The sequence below is a fragment of the Mercenaria mercenaria genome, chromosome 13, assembly GCF_021730395.1.
Source record: "Mercenaria mercenaria strain notata chromosome 13, MADL_Memer_1, whole genome shotgun sequence".
Lineage (NCBI taxonomy): Eukaryota > Metazoa > Mollusca > Bivalvia > Venerida > Veneridae > Mercenaria > Mercenaria mercenaria.
The window spans coordinates 26730283-26748036 of record NC_069373.1 but is presented as its reverse complement, the minus strand read 5'-3'; the positions used below and the strand labels follow the sequence as shown (position 1 = coordinate 26748036).

At 34.9% G+C, this 17754-nt stretch overlaps 1 protein-coding gene and 1 long non-coding RNA gene across 3 annotated transcripts in view; both read left to right on the top strand.

The window, feature by feature from the left end:
* Positions 1–17754, top strand: part of LOC123529251 (uncharacterized) — a 228720-nt gene that overhangs the window by 82476 nt on the left and 128490 nt on the right. The gene's annotated exons all lie outside the window — the stretch shown is intronic.
* Positions 1340–6009, top strand: LOC128547854 (uncharacterized). The gene is made up of 3 exons (XR_008366704.1): positions 1340–1532; positions 4137–4337; positions 4982–6009. It is a non-coding gene; the product is annotated as an uncharacterized LOC128547854 (long non-coding RNA).

The window sequence follows — 17754 nt, the reverse complement described above, 5'->3', positions numbered from 1 at the left end:
GAAAAGCGAGTTAACACTAGAGGCCACATTTATGACTGTATCTTCATGAAACTTGGTCAGAATGTTAACCTTGATGATCTTTAGGTCAAAATCAAATCTAGATGAAGTGGAGTCAGAAACTAAGCCATTAGGTCAAATCAAAGGAAAAGCTTGTTGACACTGTGGAGGCCACATTTATGACTATATCTTAATGAATCTGGGTCAGGTGGGGTCAAAAACTTGGTCACCAGGTCAAATCAAAGGAAAAGCTAGTTAAAACTCTAGAGGCCACATTTATGACTGTATCTTCATGAAACTTGGTCAGAATGTTAACCTTGATGATCTTTAGGTCAAGTTCAAATCTGGGTCATGTGGAATGTGACTACTGACCTACTTATTTGTTGTTTAAGATACAGCCTTGAAATTTGGATGACATGTACAGTTTTGCACACCGATCTTAAAACTGACTTCAGTGACCATGAATGTGACCTACTGACCTACTTTCTTCAGGTGAGCGATACAGGGCCTTCAGGGCCCTCTTGTTTTAGCATGTTACCGGAAACAAAGAACTTTTTTGTAGGCCTAAGCAATACATCAAATAGTCATTTAATCATTCTGTTCATGAATAACATCACATCCAGTTCTCATTCATGACTGTGAGCAACACCACTTGGCAAAAACCGTCAGAAAAAGAGGAAATGGTCAAAATTGGAAAGTGTGTGAGTTTGTGTTCGGGTTTAATGTCTTTTTCAACAATTTTTCAGTCATATAAACGATGGTGTCTACTTGTAGCAGTGAGCACAATGCCCAACTTTATAGTGCTGCCTCACTGGAATATCATGCCATAGACACGTGACATGATACTCAACCCAGTCACATTATACTGACACTGGGCTGACCAGTCCTAGCACTACCCTATTAATGCTGAGCGCCAAGTGAGGAAGCTACTAGTTCCATTTTTTATGTCTTTGGTATGATGTGGCTGGGGATCAAACCCACGACCTCCTGGCCCCGCTTTCACTAACGTTCTCAAAGTGAGGAAATTCTCAGCTCAAGATTTTCTCAGAATTGTCTGAGAATTGTCTCAGCTGAGAAATTTCTCAAGTTGGCTTTCACTAAACTTTTTCTCAAGTCTTGAGATTTTTCTCAGCTGAGCCGTAATTTTTTAAAACATAAGCGGCCAAACATCCAAGGAGCCGCGTGAACTTTCCCACAAACACGAGTGCATAGTTGGGGGCAGTGGAATTATTCATTTATTGAGACGAAACGAAGCGTTGAGAAATGTTCATAAACAACATGTACAGTTTCGGGATATATCCAAATTGTGTTTGTACAAAGGTATGGCAGTGTGTTTTCAATATTATAATTAATCAGCTTCAAACCTGTCACTTCTGAACCAATCAAACACACAGTCGAGGGTACTACGTCATATTGCATGTGTTTTCTTCACCAAATATGGGATTAGGTAAACACAGCCTTATGTTGTTACACTACACTACGTGTGACAATTTTATGTTATCGGGCATATGTTTATGAGAATCAGATATGCAGCCGTAAGTATACAGTATATTGTTTTTTGATTCACATATTATCGATAATTACTGCAATTAGTGTATTCATATCAATAATTGCAGGGACATAAATAGCTATGCATTCTCTACTCTAGGCATTTCAAACTTGAAAACACACAATTTGTTCAAAATACTCACATTCCATTTGTAGAAGATATCAGGTTTCTTTTTCCAAAGCATTTTGTCATTGCTGTCATGATTATAAATTAATTCTATGTCTAACGTATTTCGCCAGGTACTCTGTAAGTTGAAAGTGCTGCAAACCATGTATATGTATGTTTTTGAAAATGCAAAATGAAAGTGAAAATAGGTAGAGCTGTCAAAATAAAAAAAAATGCAATATTTCAAAAAATATAAAAGTTAATTAGATTTTTTAACCAGAGTACCTAGATAAATATGTTTGATACACAACAAAAACAAATTTAGAGAAAAAAATGTGTTTAAAAAAAAAAGATTGACATTTCTTCAAGGTAGAATGTGGACAGTTAAAGGAACATGTGTTAAAGTATACCCAAACAAGGTGACCTTTATAGAAAGTATCTGCTACTTGTGTATATGTGCTATGAATATTATTGGTCTGTCAGGTATAATTTCCATTTGTGAAAATTTACATGAGGGGGTCTCATAGGCTTTACATGATCCTAGTTCTACTTTCATTTCTGCTTTCACTTTCAGTTTGAAATGTGTTCCATTTTTAGCTCATCTGATTTTTTTAAAAAAAAATGATGAGTTATTGTCATCACTTGAGCGGTTGTCGGCGTCGGCGTCGGCGTTGCCTGGTTAAGTTTTATGTTTAGGTCAGCTTTTCTCCTAAACTATCAAAGCTATTGCTTTGAAACTTGGAATACTTGTTCACCATCATAAGCTGACCCTGTATAGCAAGAAACATAACTCCATCTTGCTTTTTGCAAGATTTATGGCCCCTTTTGTACTTAGAAAAGATCAGATTTCTTGGTTAAGTTTTATGTTTAGGTCAACTTTTCTCCTAAACTATCAAAGCTATTGCTTTGAAACTTGGAATACTTGTTCACCATCATAAGCAGACCCTGTACATCAAGAAACATAACTCCATCTTGCTTTTTGCAAGAATTATTGCCCCTTTTGGACTTAGAAAATCAGTTTTCTTGGTTAAGTTTTATGTTTAGGTCAGCTTTTATCCTAAACTATCAAAGCTATTCCTTTAAAACTTGCAACACTTGTTCACCATCATAAGCTGACCCTGTACAGCAAGAAACATAACTCCATCCTGCTTTTTGCAAGATTTATGGCCCCTTTTGGACTTAGAAAATATCAGATTTCTTGGTTAAGTTTTATGTTTAGGTCAACTTTTTCTCTTAAACTATCGAAGCTATTGCTTTAAAACTTGCAACTCTTGTTCACCATCATGAGCTGACCCTGTACAGCAAGCAACATAACTCCATCCTGCTTTTTGCAATAATTATTGCCCTTTTTGGACTTAGAAAAATCATTTTCTTGGTTGAATATTATGTTTAAGTCAACTTTTCTCATAAACTATCAAAGCTATTGCTTTAAAACTTGCAACAATTTTTCACCATCATAAGTGGACACTGTACATCAAGAAACATAACTCTATCCTGCTTTTTGCAAGAGTGATGGCCCTTTTTAGACTTAGAAAATCATGGGTAGGACAATATTTCTATTATACAAAAAAAATCAGATGAGCGTCAGCACCCGCAAGGCGGTGCTCTTGTTTAAATTACATTTTTGCAGCACTTTCATCCCCCACCCCCCCACTTCCTGAATAACCAATATGTTATGTTAGAAAATAGTATAAACATTAGTCTCACTTGAGATGTAAACTACAGGTGTCATATATAGGCCTAGCTTATTCCTGTTCTAAAATGTTGCAGGTTTGTAATTATATTTCATAACTTGAGACAGGACTATATAAAAACTATTTTTGACATAAGCATGGTAACAAAATATATTTTTGAAACAGAAGTTTGAAAATCTGTATGACAGTATAATAGCATTTTATGATGGGAAATTTCCAATCAGTAGAATATATATTTGTATATTAAAGCTTTTCCTTCTTTTACTGAACACTTCTCTATATTGTAGATCTAAATAGAGACAGAATATAAAATTCCTCAATAAAATGCTAATATAATTGTTTTTTTTCTTGTTGTTTTTTTTTTTTTGAAAGTCATTATGAAAGAAAAAGCTGTTTCAGTTGTAAGGCATCCCTGAAATGTCACAGATTTTGATAACAGTTTTAAATGTTTATTGTCAATGCATATGTTTCAAAGTATGCTATATAGTTTTATATGTTTATATATTTTATATATGGTTTATATTATAATACACACCAACAGTTACACACAATTTTATAAAGATTCTTGTAGATATCAAAATTATGTTGTTGATAATTATAAGCTTATGTACACAGTAACCACTGATCCTGTATACCTAAGGCTCAAACTTAGTGTTTAAGATTTTCTGTATTATCAAAATCTTTGTGTAATTTAAAGCTTGATATTCCTTCTTATAAATGGAATAAACTATATATTTAAACCTGGTTACAAATCAATTTTCAGACAAACATTTTTATATAATTTATATCAGGTCACAGCCTGCTGATGAAGATCCTCAGCTTATTATACAGAGGTCAGGCTTGAGCTATGTGCTGATTCAAAAGATGCTAATGACAGTGGATAATCCATTCTGAGTTGTTCTAGGATCATTCACCAACGTTTCAAAACACTGATGGAATTGAAGGCAGTACATATACTGATGTCTGGCCTGTGATTTCAAGTATAGACTATAGTATGTATTGTTTAGACTAAGTTAGTCTCAATGTTTCCTAAATTTGCAAACTTTATTATAATTCAAACCATGCCAAAAATTTTAATTTTACTCAAACGGAAATAAAGGAGAACAATAAATAAAATCATGCTTGCAACATAATACAGAAACCAAATTGATACCCTGAATGGAGGCACTTCATTTACAACCATTTGAAATGGATCAGTCTGATTTTGACCAAGTACTGGTTTGGTTTGAAACTTTCACTTATGATAATTTGCATGCCTAGCTCAGAATATAAAGCACTAGACTATGAATCAAGAAAAGTTCTAAGTTTGATCCTTTGGCTATGCATGCTATGCATGCAACATCTTTAACAGTTTGAGAGAAGAACATGTCTAAGTCATTTGTCCACCATTTCTTACTCATTTACAATGGGAAGTTGTCTGTGAGCACAAGTCATTTCTAGTAAAGAATGCAGGAACACTTAAAAGGTTAACTGAACACCATTACTGTAATTTACATGACTGAAATACTGTTGCAAAATTGAATCATATTGAAACAAAAAACAAAAAAAAAGGAAATTTTGCTCCATAAATGCATAACAAAAATAAAATTTGTGATAGTGTACTGTATATTATATGGAAAAAACAATTCCTTTTCAGATTGATGTACCTCCTCCTGATGTATCTCCATGAAAAATATATCTGCCATGTGAAAGGAGCAAGCTGCAAGATATACTGTGGAAGTGGGGGCCTATGTAAAAAACATTTTATTTAAAGAATATAAGAAATCTGACACTAAACTACTGAAAAGGTGCACAGGGGACATTTTTGTGTGTATAGACTTTCATCAAGATTCTGAGAAAGTTGATTTATTAAACAGAAATAATCATATTGTGTCTTCAAAGCTGAAAAAGATTAAGATCTTAGGAAACATTAGGACTCAAGAAAAGTAATGGGGTAATGAAACTGCAGTGTTCAACATTTAAATTGTTTTTTTTTTTTTTTTCACTACATTTTGTGAAGAGGGTTCCATCACAAGATGTGACATATTGGTAAGAATGAGATGTAGTTTATGAAAAAAAGTATTTTGCTTTAAATGTGTAGACTTTAAGTTACATAAAAAATCAAAGCTGTAACAATAAAGCTTGATTTAAAAAAACTAGCCAACATGTAATTGTCACACTTTCTTGGGCGCACAGGGGACACAATTAGCTATATAATTTAATATAACTTTAACCATTAGGCCCTTGCTAAATTTCTATAATGGACTTGTCCATTTTACAATTTGGACAGTATTATTAAGTGTTAAAAAGGGTGCTAACCAAAAGATTCTGACTGAATGGCGCACAGTGCAGATGAAGATCAGACTGCACTAATATGCAGGCTGATCATGATCTACACTTGTCGCAAAGGTAGGACCAACCATGAACAGCATGATAAGGATTAAAACTGCTTGAGCCATTCAACTGAAATTGTAAACATTTGTTGACTACATTGATTGGATATAATGTAACTTGCCCCAAAACACTTTATAAAACTGAACTGAATTAAAATAAGGTGAGAGAAAAGGAAAAGCTTAATTATTAATAAAAAACAAACAATATAGCCGATAGATACACATTGTTGAAGGCATTATCTTTGTTTACATTAAATTTAAATGTGGCTGCCACCTTTTTGTTAGAAATATTAGACACATTAATTTCTTGTTTTCGAATTTATGTGTCAAAGTGGCAGTTCTTGTTAACTGCAAACCATCTACTATTATTGGTTAACTAATTATTGGAATAGTGAGCATTTTAACATTGTTTCATCACAATGCACTCCTTTATGGGAATAGGGAGGCAATAGCACATTTAACTATTAAAACTTATATTAAAACTATGTCCTTTGAATGAAAACAGCCTTAGACACACCTGAAAATCAGATCAATTTGAAAATACATGCAATGTTTTAAAAATGTTTTTGGATTTAAGTTATAACATTTTCTTATTTTTATCTTCAGTTGGTTATAAATGCAACTGATTGTTTTTATCAACATCTGTTGTCAGGTGTGTTTCGTCCCAATTTAATTTTGTGACCCATACAGTGTTTCCAGGACTCATCAGTAAGAGAAACACCATCAACTTGAGTCAACAACATAACTTTTAACATGTGAACAGAAGTTAATTATAAACATTTTCAAAGGAACATAGTGAACTGGAACAGTAAATGAAAATTATAAAAGAAATGAAAATGATAACCTGTACACTTTGGCATTTCATAGTTCTTTTTAAAAGATCAAATTTATCTGAGAAGACAATGACAGTGAAATATAAAATTTTACTTAAAATTATTGATGTAAATCATACTGAAATCTAACAACTTACTGGTAATATAAATTTTATCAATAGCATAGAGTAAAGATTTTCTGATATTTTTGGAAAGATTTGAAAAATATTGTACTTTAAATGTTCAACCAATATTTTAGATCAAATTATGAAATGCCATATTTATTTATAAATGAATAAAACTGTTGTCAACTTATAAAAATTTCTGTTAACTTTAATAAATTATTAGAACTTAAATATTTTTCATTGTCTTTGTGTCCATCAGTTTTTCTGCTTATTCAATTACATCATGCTATTTGCCACTTGCTAAATGTGAACTATCTAAAGTATAGATGTTAATAGTTAACAGCACTGCAAAATGCAGAACAAAATATTTCCAAATGCTTATTAATGAGTGATTACTTATAAACAAGCTGGCGTATAAAGCCGTATGTAATATCATGCCATTATGTAATAACTTTTATCACTTTACATGGCTAGAGACTGAACCTACAATATCCCACTGAAGTGGTGGGCCATCTACCACTTGGCTACTGAGGCCTATGAGGCAACAGGACTTGACTACTACAAAGTTGAGATTTTGTTTAAGCAGTAGGTTAGCTTAGTTGGTAGAGTACTAGTCCTGTATGAGAGGGTCCCCAAGATTGAGCCCTACAGTAGACTGACTGCACATTTTACTCAATCTGTTCAATTAACTAGATGCACACACTGGACTGTGACAGTTTTATAAACTAGAGGCATTATCCAGGAATAGTCCCCTCTATGTACACTACTTTTATATAGCTGGGGAGTTTCTTATGGTATAGGACTTGATTACCACAAAGGGGGAATTGTTTCAGCAGCTGGTTAGTTCAGTTGATAGTGTGCACACCCTGTAAACAAGGGGTCCCGGCTTTGAGCCAACCACTAACTGCTCGTTTTTATCACCCCTTGATGATAACCCCCAAGTTGTGAAACGAAATTTCACAAGAATAAGGACTTCTATGGACGTTACTGCACAAGTAAATATATCTCGGTACGAGCATTTTTGGTAGGAAACATAGGCACAGTAAAACGTCTACTGTACTTAATAAATATTGTCTTCAAAGTTGTGTAGCATTCAAGACGAGAAAGAAACATTTTAGGAACAGTAAAAATGTTTGAAAATGTTGTCCTTGTGGTAAATTAATTGCTGCATGTGTTTTAAAAGCGTAAACAGTGTCCCTAGCAACAATCGGCCATTTTAGTTTTACTTGGATTACTTCCCTTGAAATTAAGAAATTACCGTCTCCGACGAAGTTTGTTGTCATCCATGTCATGCTGGTGAACTCAACGTGAAACTGGCACCGACTACGGCGGCGGCGTATATTGTATCGTCGAAAAGTCGCCATTTTGTTTCTTTGAGAAAAGCACTGAGACAGCCCAACCCTTGACTCAAGAAATCTGAGAAAAATCTCAGCGCGGAAGTTGAGATTTTACTGAGAGATTTTTAGTGAAAGCCAATCTGAGAAAAATCTCAAGCTGAGAATCAAAGTTGAGATTTTTCTCAGACTTGAGCTGAGATTTTGACTTGAGAACGTTAGTGAAAGCGGGGCCTGCACTCGGAAATTGGAAAGTGTGACGGTCCCGTGGGCTAATATCAAATAACAAAAACGATTTCTATAGTGTTTTACCACAGCTTCGCGGTCATATAGATGAGATTTCGTTAAAAATGTATTACGTTCATGTAAAACACCATTGCCAAATTCAGGCCAATCAAAATTTTGGTCGAAGTGTTCCAATAATTGAGGAGCTTTTGATAATTGTTCCGTACAGCATCGGAAAGCGCATCCAGAGGACAAGGTTGTGGGCTGTGTCGCAAGTCGAGGAATGCACTAATAAAAAAATAATACATGATTTAATGGCTATTTTTGAATCGAGAAGGATTTGATGCCATTTTCTTGTGCTTAACATCAAATGGAATCACATGATTCCCTGCACTGAATAATTAGAAAAAAAAATGTTGTCCTCCTTTTAGGCTATATAACTAGTAGACACATTCGATGAATGGTCTGAAATAAACACAGACACAAGGCAGCTTACTTCAAAGGGCAAGTGTTGGCAACTTTTCCCTTATTGATATTAGGCATTACTCTTTGATGTGAATGTTTGACATTAGGAGGTGACTGATATAATTTTACCTAATTCCACTTAAGATATTTCCAAGTGTATAAAAATCTATTATTTATAAATGAATACTTTTGTGGATTTTCATTATGTAGCTGAAAAATTGTATTAGTTTGTTCCTTCTTTTCTTTATTCTATAAATGGAAATGAAAGACTTATAACAGAGACACCTAGCTAGATTCTAAATCACGATGACCAGGCTAATTCTTCGTATATAGTAAGTCTCCTAATTCTGTTCACCTTGGGAATGCAATCAATTCACTTGCCGAACTATAGAGGTGTATTACCCATATTTACCTTCCTTAGAAAGCTTGACGACATTTGCCGCAAATAAGCGAGTGAACAATGTTTATCTCAGGAAACTAGGTGTAATTTTATGATATTTATGCATGAAACAGACAAATACCAATGTCACGGTGCATATGTCCCGGACAAAGGGTAAAAATCCTGGACATTTTAACTCAGAATCCCAGAAATGTCCTGAAAAATTATGTCAGGTATGATTATACAGAGATTTTCCAAAACTTTCAGCCTACTAGAATTTTCTCTGTGTGTTTTTCCACCCAGTTTTAAAGACCTAAGAAGCATATATTGTTTGAAGTGTTTGTCATCTATCACACTAGTTTATGTAGTCAATATCTCCTGCCGCTGAAACTTTTGATGTCTGGAATGTAAATTATTATGGTCTTCTTTCAAAATTGCGCACTCTATAGCCAGCTTAAGCTCTGAAACTCAGGTGAGAAATGTAGAGCAGGGACATCATGACCATCTTTTGGTAAGATCCTCACCCAAATTTGTCCAAATGGTGGTACTTGGTCTCCCAAAGGGGCCAGTACTACGCCCTTGCGAAAATGCAGTTGAAAATCCATGGAAATCTTTGAAAATTCTTTGGAAATCATTGCAGTAAAGTTCAAGGAATTTCTAAGAATTCTTATGGAAAAACATTGGAAAACATTGCTGGTATTGGCACAAAATTCCAGTGACAGATTTGTTATGGAAATCCAAACAATTTCAAAGAATTGCAACCTAGAAAAAGATTGGAAATCTTTGGAATTTCAGTAAGGCCTGGCACTGAGGAAAAGATTGCAATTCATTGAAATATTTACTATTGTACCTAAACAGATACAATATTAACTATGGAAACCTTAAGAATACCTTGAAATTCTAAAGAAATTCGAAGAAATCCAAAGAAAAAAAGAAATAATATTGTTTTGAAATTATTTTAATATAATATTGAGACAGATCTGGGCTTCACAAAACACAAAAAGCATAAAATTCAAAGGGGAATAACACATCTGTCAGCGGCTTTTACATCTGTGGTTAAGAATTATAAATATTCACTTATCTTAAACTTAGAAATTAAACTTAAAGATATATTAAATATAAAAATCATTTGATAGAATGTTATGAATACAACAAAATCATTTTTGGAGTTTTGTAGGTCAATATAAGGTGGCATCAGAATGTCTCTTTGCTTTTCCAAAACCATCAACAGGGTCAGGAACTTCATTCCAGCCATTTCTGAAAATAATATAACATTTAGATATAGAAACAAATTATATTAGTAATTGCTATTAAAATATAATATTAGACAATACAATATAACCTAGTATAGTAGTATGTGAAATGAAAACTCTAAACCCAGTTTTAATTTGTAGTTACCATTTAAACATTCTACATGTATCGAAACCATTTAATTATTTATTGGACACTGAAATGAAAGTAAGAGCACCGCCTGTGGGTACTATCCCTTATTAGCTCACCTGATCGCTCGATGTCTGTCGTCTGTCAACATTTGGCTTGTGTATGCTATAGAGGCTGTATTTTTCAACTGATCTTCATGATATTTGGTCAGAATGATTACCTTGATGAAATCTAGGCTGAGTTCGAAAATGGGTTATCTGGGGTCAAAAACTAGGTCACTAGGTCAAATCAAAGAAAAACCTTGTGTATGCGATAGAGGCTGTATTTTTCAAGTAATCTTCATGAATTATGGTCAGAATGATAACCTTGATGAAATCTAGGCCGAGTTTGAAAATGGGTCATCTGGGGTCAAAAACTAGGTCACTAGGTCAAATCAAAGAAAAACCTTGTGTATGCGATAGAGGCTGTATTTTTCATTAATCTTCACGAGTTTTTGTCAGAATGATAACCTTGATGAAATCTAGGCTGAGTTCGAAAATGGGTTATCTGGGGTCAAAAACTAGGTCACTAGGTCAAATCAAAGAAAAACCTTGTGTATGCGATAGAGGCTGTATTTTTCAATTAATCTTAATGAGTTTTTGTCAGAATGATTGCCTTGATGAAATCTAGGCCGAGTTTGAAAATGGGTCGTCTGGGTTCAAAAACTAGGTCACTAGGTCAAATCAAAGAAAAACCTTGTGTATGCGATAGAGGCTGTATTTTTCAATTAATCTTCATGAATTTTGGTCAGAATGATAACCTTGATGAAATCTAGGCCAAGTTCGAAAATGGGTCATCTTGGGTCAAAAACTAGGTCACTAGGTCAAATCAAAGAAAACGGTTGTGTATGCAATAGAGGCTGTATTTTTCAATTAATCTTCATGAATTTTGGTCAGAATGATTGCCTTGATAAAATCTAGGTAAAGTTTGAATATGGGTCATCTGTGGTCAAAAAGTAGGTCACTAGGACAAATCGAAGGAAAAGCTTGTATATGCTATAGAGGCTGTATTTTTTTATTGATCTTCATGAAATTAAGTCAAAATAATAACCTTAATGAAATCTAGGCCGAGATCAATAATGGGTCATCTGGGTCAAAAACTAGGTCAAGATCAAAGAAAAACTATTTATGCGAAGTTCTGTATTTTTTCAATTGATCTTTCATGAATTTGGTCAAATGATTGCATTGATAAATGTTGGTTCAGTTTGAATAGGTGGTCTTCTGGGGTCTACATAAATAGGTCACTAGTCAATCAAAAGAAAATCCTGTGTATTCAATAGAGCTGTATTTTTGATTAATCTTCATGAAATTAAGTCAGAATAATAGCTTAAAATTGAATCTATTTGTCCAAGTTTTGAATATGGTTCACTTGGATCAAAAAGAAGGTCACTAGGTCACAATCAAAGAAAAAACTTGTGTACGCGATAAGAGGATGTATTTTTCAAACTAATCTGTATGAAATTTTAAGTCAAAATGATTAGCCTTGATAAAAATCTACGTTGTTTTGAATTATGGGTCATCTGAAAGTCAGAAAGTAGGTCACTAAGTCAAATCAAAGAAAAAAACCTTGTGTATGCGATTAGAGGCTGTACTTTTTCAAACTGGTTGTCATGAAATTTTGGTCAGAATGAAATGCCTTGATGAATACTGGTCAAGTTCAATATGGGTCACTGGTTAAAAACTAGGTCACTAGTCAAATAATGGAAAAACCTTGTGATTGCATAGGGCGCATTTTACACTTGATTTCATAATATTGGTCAGAATGGTTGCCTTGATGAAATCTAGGTCAAGTTCGAATGGTAGTCTGGGGTCAAAAACTAGGTCACTAGGTCAAATCAATAGAAAAACCTTCTGATCGATAGAGGCTGTATTTTCAATGATCTTCATGAAATTTGGTCAGAATGATTAGCCTTGATGAATCTAGGTCAAGTTCGTAATATGGGTCCACTGGGCTCAAAAACTAGGTCACGAGGTCAAATAAAAAAAATACTTATTGATACTCAAGATTTTTTTGCGCCAACTTTAATGATAATTGGTCAGTATAATTTTTTTCCATGAAATCACTAGAGAGTCAAACATGTTTACACTGTTAGGTGTGTTTCTCAGGTCGAGCGACTAGGGCGCATTTTGGGCCCATCTAGTCGTTGAAGTACTGACCATAAAATAGCAAGTTTGTTTTTAATCAGACAAGCTTAAAAAGAGGAATTCTTAATATATGAATTACTCTTTGTTCCCATTTGCTGGATTGTTAAAAACAGATAAGTGAGGCAACAATAACAATAAAAATTCATGGCATTCAAAATTGAAAAACTTTTAACATAATTTTACAATATGTACAATGAAACAAACATTAGTAGTTTCAGAAAAGTATTAGCACATATAAAACAAGACTTTAGTATAATTCATGAAAAAAATGCGGGGAAGTCCAAATAGTCAGTAGCAATACAAACAATAACATACTTTTAATATTATTCAACACACACCTGGTAAAAATGTAAGATAAAATAGATATAGGTATAAATGGTAACATTTACTTTAATCCCTTGTCAAATGGTTAATGCAAGAGGTACAAGGAATGTATTTATAGTATATATATAGTAATTCACGGTTCAAATATATTAGTAAATAAATACTGTACAAAAAGTTTTATGTACATATTAAAATCACGACTTTTCATCTATATATTGGTTCAAAACTAGTACACTAATGTACACATAACTAGGGCTTGGTTACCGACGCTTAAAAAACATTAAGTGGTATAACCACGGTTTTTTCCTAATTACCGCGGTATATACCATGGTATACCACCATATTTATCTAACTTACAGCTATGGTAGTGGTCATAAAAATATTGAAAAACTCTCAGAAATACTTAATTTATCATGAGCAACAACGAAGACTAGTTACTTGACTAGAATTAAAGAAAAAAAAATACACTGTAATATTAACTTGACTAATGACTAGTTAGATTATTGACCCTTAGTATTTTTTACCAGCGTGTATTCATCGGAAGACGCCATATTGTCTCTAGGGAAGCACTGGGTCACATGTATATAGGTCGCGCTTGTTTGAAGTTCGATTCGTGCACCCGTTTGATAAACCAGTAACATTTACAAATAGTATGAAGGCTTCATCAAATCGTTTTCAAACAAAAAATAATAAATTTCGACTCAACATTTTCCATACTATTTATTTCTTTTTTAATACATGCAAATACATACCGGGATATTTTAAACTATCATCATTTAAACAAGAAGTCGGGACTTGCCGAATTTACAAGACTCAAAGTAAAAACAAGTGCACCCGTGACGTCATCCATCTATACGGAATAATCTGGATGTTTTCGAAGGTTTTGATTGGGGATCACGCGGTCGATAATACATGTTCAATTGCGCCATTGGGTGGTTATTTTTGGAAACTAATAATAGTAGCATGGGAATTTCAGAGATATAAATCAGAAAATCATGCATGGTGTTAATTGCTGTTACGGAAGTCTACATAGACAATGTAAATTAAAAATAAACAGAAGTAGGGATAATGTTGATAAAATACCGGTATTCCCCGATGGTACCGCAGTATCATACCACGGGAAGATGATTCCATGGTTACCGGTATACCGGTAATACCGCGCACCTCTAACACATACATATACACATATCAATATACATGTTAATAATCATATCAATAATATGTTATAAACTTCAAGTAATGCAAAGCAAGATATTTTGTCGTCATGTTAAATTTCTATTAAATCACTTCGAGTGATTCATCAAAATTTGTATGGGCTATATATAATCAACCATTTCCTTGTTAATGATTTAGAAATCTTGCCGAAACGAAAAAACAAGATCACTTTAAGGAAGGGCCTTTGCTAGTAGGTACAACTTGGACGGGATGCATGCAAGATGAACAGATTTGAACCTATCAAACTCCGGGTCTGAATTTATTCTGTCTTCCCAATGTATATCATAGTAGGAGTTTACACTGCTTGCGACAATGGATTTCCATGCCCATTTAGATGGGAAGATGGACATTTGGATATATTCCTTTAGATAACTAAATAAGCCGTACTTGGATAATATTTTGCAAATATCAGGAATGAAACCTAATTGATTTTTAGCCCCTTTCAACATGAAATAGTTTAAACGTAGGTCAAATATTTGCTTGGTTTAAGCATTCATTTGGATCATGCATAGCTTTGTAAGAAACAGAGTTTTCTTTGTCTACGAGTGATTCAAAGGGCCGCCATCCTATGAAGGAAGGACCATATCGGTAGTTGTCCTTGTGGCAGTTTTTTGGATGGATTAAGCTGCTAATCTCAGGAATCGCTCAAGTAATAGAATATCTTTCTGGGTTGTGTGGCGCCATAGTTCGCAACCATACAGTGCAACCAGGATTGTAACCTTTTCGACTAAGCTAGCTAGAACTAAAGGGTTGACATCTCCAGGGACGGATTCAATCGACAGGACGGAGAAAAGAGATGATTTGGCTTTTCTACAGCATGCGTTGATAGCACTTGAGCTGCGGAAAGATTTATGAAGTTCTACAACAGGAATCTATATTGGACGACCCAAAGGTCATGGAATATTGTGATGATTTTAATTCCCCAAAGACAACAAGCTTAGATTTCGCATCGTTAAACTGGTACCTCCAGAGCGAGCCATAATTATTATGACTATAGAGGCACTTCAGTTGAGTGACGTCATGTTGGGGCAGACTAATATGAGGTCATCAGCAAGGGTAGGGTTGCCACATGCCAGTTGCCCAGTCACACACCCGTTACTACTTTGCTGCGCTTGATAGTAATTCGTTTATGTACAATAGGTAGAGCCAAGTGGACAGGACCCCACCCTGTCTACCCCTTGCAGGACAGGGAAGCTTTCGGATGTTATGCCATTAACAGGATACAGCTTTTCAATTTGTGAATAGCTTGCGTGAATGTTCTCACAAACTTCTTGCTTACTCCGAAGTCTAACAACTTGACTAATAGCCCATTGTGCCATACCGTATCGAAGGCTGCGCTCGCGTCCAGGAACGGCAAATACCTTGTTAGAATGTTCTATACAATGTGCTATGGTTTCTTGAGGAAAGAGTTATAGAACCTAGATGTTCCTGGTACGCATTCTGTTGTAAACTTGGGAATTGTTTGCCATTGCATTCTTACCCAATTTTTTAGTCTCGTATGAGCAACCTTTCCAATAATTTTGTAAATCCACTGGCAGCAGAGTAATTGGACGGTAAACTGTTTGTATTTGTCTGGGCTTACCATCTTTCAGAACAGGGATGATAACACCTAATTTACACTGGTTAGGGACATACGAATATCTGAGTATTAAGTCAAACAAATACTTAAGATATTCCAGCAATTTTTGACCACCATTTATGAGATGTTCATGCACGATGCCATCAAAACCTGGTGCTTTCCGCCATTTAAGGCACTTCACGTGTTCTGATAGTTCTTGTATATCAACTTCTTTGTTAAGATTATCGCAAGAATGATTGACATTTACTTTTAAGAAATTTAAAATACGCGTATTGATACTCTGATGATGTGGGTAATTAAAGCTGTTGCTTTCGATAGGCATAAATACCTTAGAATAATGGTCTTTAAATGCATTTGAAATCTCATTTGGATCTCTGAAAACACCGTTTTCTGTAGAGATTTCAGTTATTAAGCCTGTTCTGCGATTTTTCTTTTTATTGACCAATTGCCAAAATTAGCGCATGTCACATTCCGCGGCATTGTTGAGTTCGTCATAATATTTTGACTCGCATTCAGAAATGGAAGGTTTTTGCACATTTCTAAAACTATGTTTAGCGTCCTTGTATGACCTAAATAGGTTATTAGTAGGACTGTGCGGTCTGCCAGCAGAAACCCATTGCCTCCATTTAGCTCTCTGTATTGAATGAGCTATCTTTACATCATTTGTCCAATAAGGTTTTGAGTGGCTGTTAAAATGGGATGACGGCAATGTTTCAGCTGCAGCGTTTTAATGGAAGATACTATGGGACAGTACAAAGAATCAATGATATGACGGGGAGGTAGTTTGTCTAATGCATTGGTATCAATTTTTAACACATAGCATTTAGCTGGTACGGAATTTGTCCGATGTACATTTTCCATTGTATACTAGGGCTCGTAACAGAGGTATACGATCTACGGGAATCAAGCAGCAAAAGTGGGAGTCAGATACAAGAATAATTCATCATCAAAAATGATGTTTGAGTGCAAAATGTCTGCTGATGATGCTTACGTAACTAGTCTAGTACTTTTGCAAGGTCTAAATATTGTGCACCCGATGTGACTGCAGGAGTTACTCATTTCTGCTAAAAACTGTGTAAGCTTTTGTCGGTTATTTAAGTTACTCGGGTTTCAGGTCAATGTTGAAATCGCCAGACAGAATCACTAGACCTGCCTGGTTATACCGAAAATATAAGCTTTGTAAGACATCAATGCAATCTGTAAATTCTTCAAAATCGTAGTTTGCTGGGGGCATATACACAGTGAAAAGAAATATCGATAGAGCATTTTTAGCTCGACTATTCATAGAATAGTAGAGCTATTGGACTCGCCCATGCGTCGGCGTCCGCGTCCGATTTGGTTAAGTTTTTGTATGTAAGCTGGTATCCTCAGCAACCACTTGTGGAATGATTGAAACTTCACACACTTATTCACTGTGATAAATGACTACATTGCACAGGTTCCATAACTCTGTTTTGCTTTTTACAAATTATGCCCTTTTTTGACTTAAAAATTTTTATGCCCCCAAAGGGAGGCATATAGTTTTTGAACCGTCCGTCGGTCTGTCGGTCTGTCAGTCTGTCGGTCTGTCCGCAATTTTCGTGTCCGGTCCATATCTTTGTCATCGATGGATGGATTTTCAAATAACTTGGCATGAATGTGTACCACAGTAAGACGACGTGCAGTGCGCAAGACCCAGGTTCGTAGCTCAAAGGTCAAGGTCACACTTAGACGTTAAAGGATAGTGCATTGATGGGCGTGTCCGGTCCATATCTTTGTCATCGATGGATGGATTTCAAATAACTTGGCATGAATGTGTACCACAGTAAGACGACGTGCAGTGCGCAGACCCAGGTCCGTAGCTCAAGGTCAAGTCACACTTAGACGTTAAAGGAAGTGCATTGATGGGCGTGTCCGGTCCATATCTTTGTCATCGATGATGGATTTTCAAATAACTTGGCATGATGTGTACCACAATAAGACGACGTGTCACACACAAGACCAGGTCCGTAGCTGAAAGGTCAAGGTCACACTTAG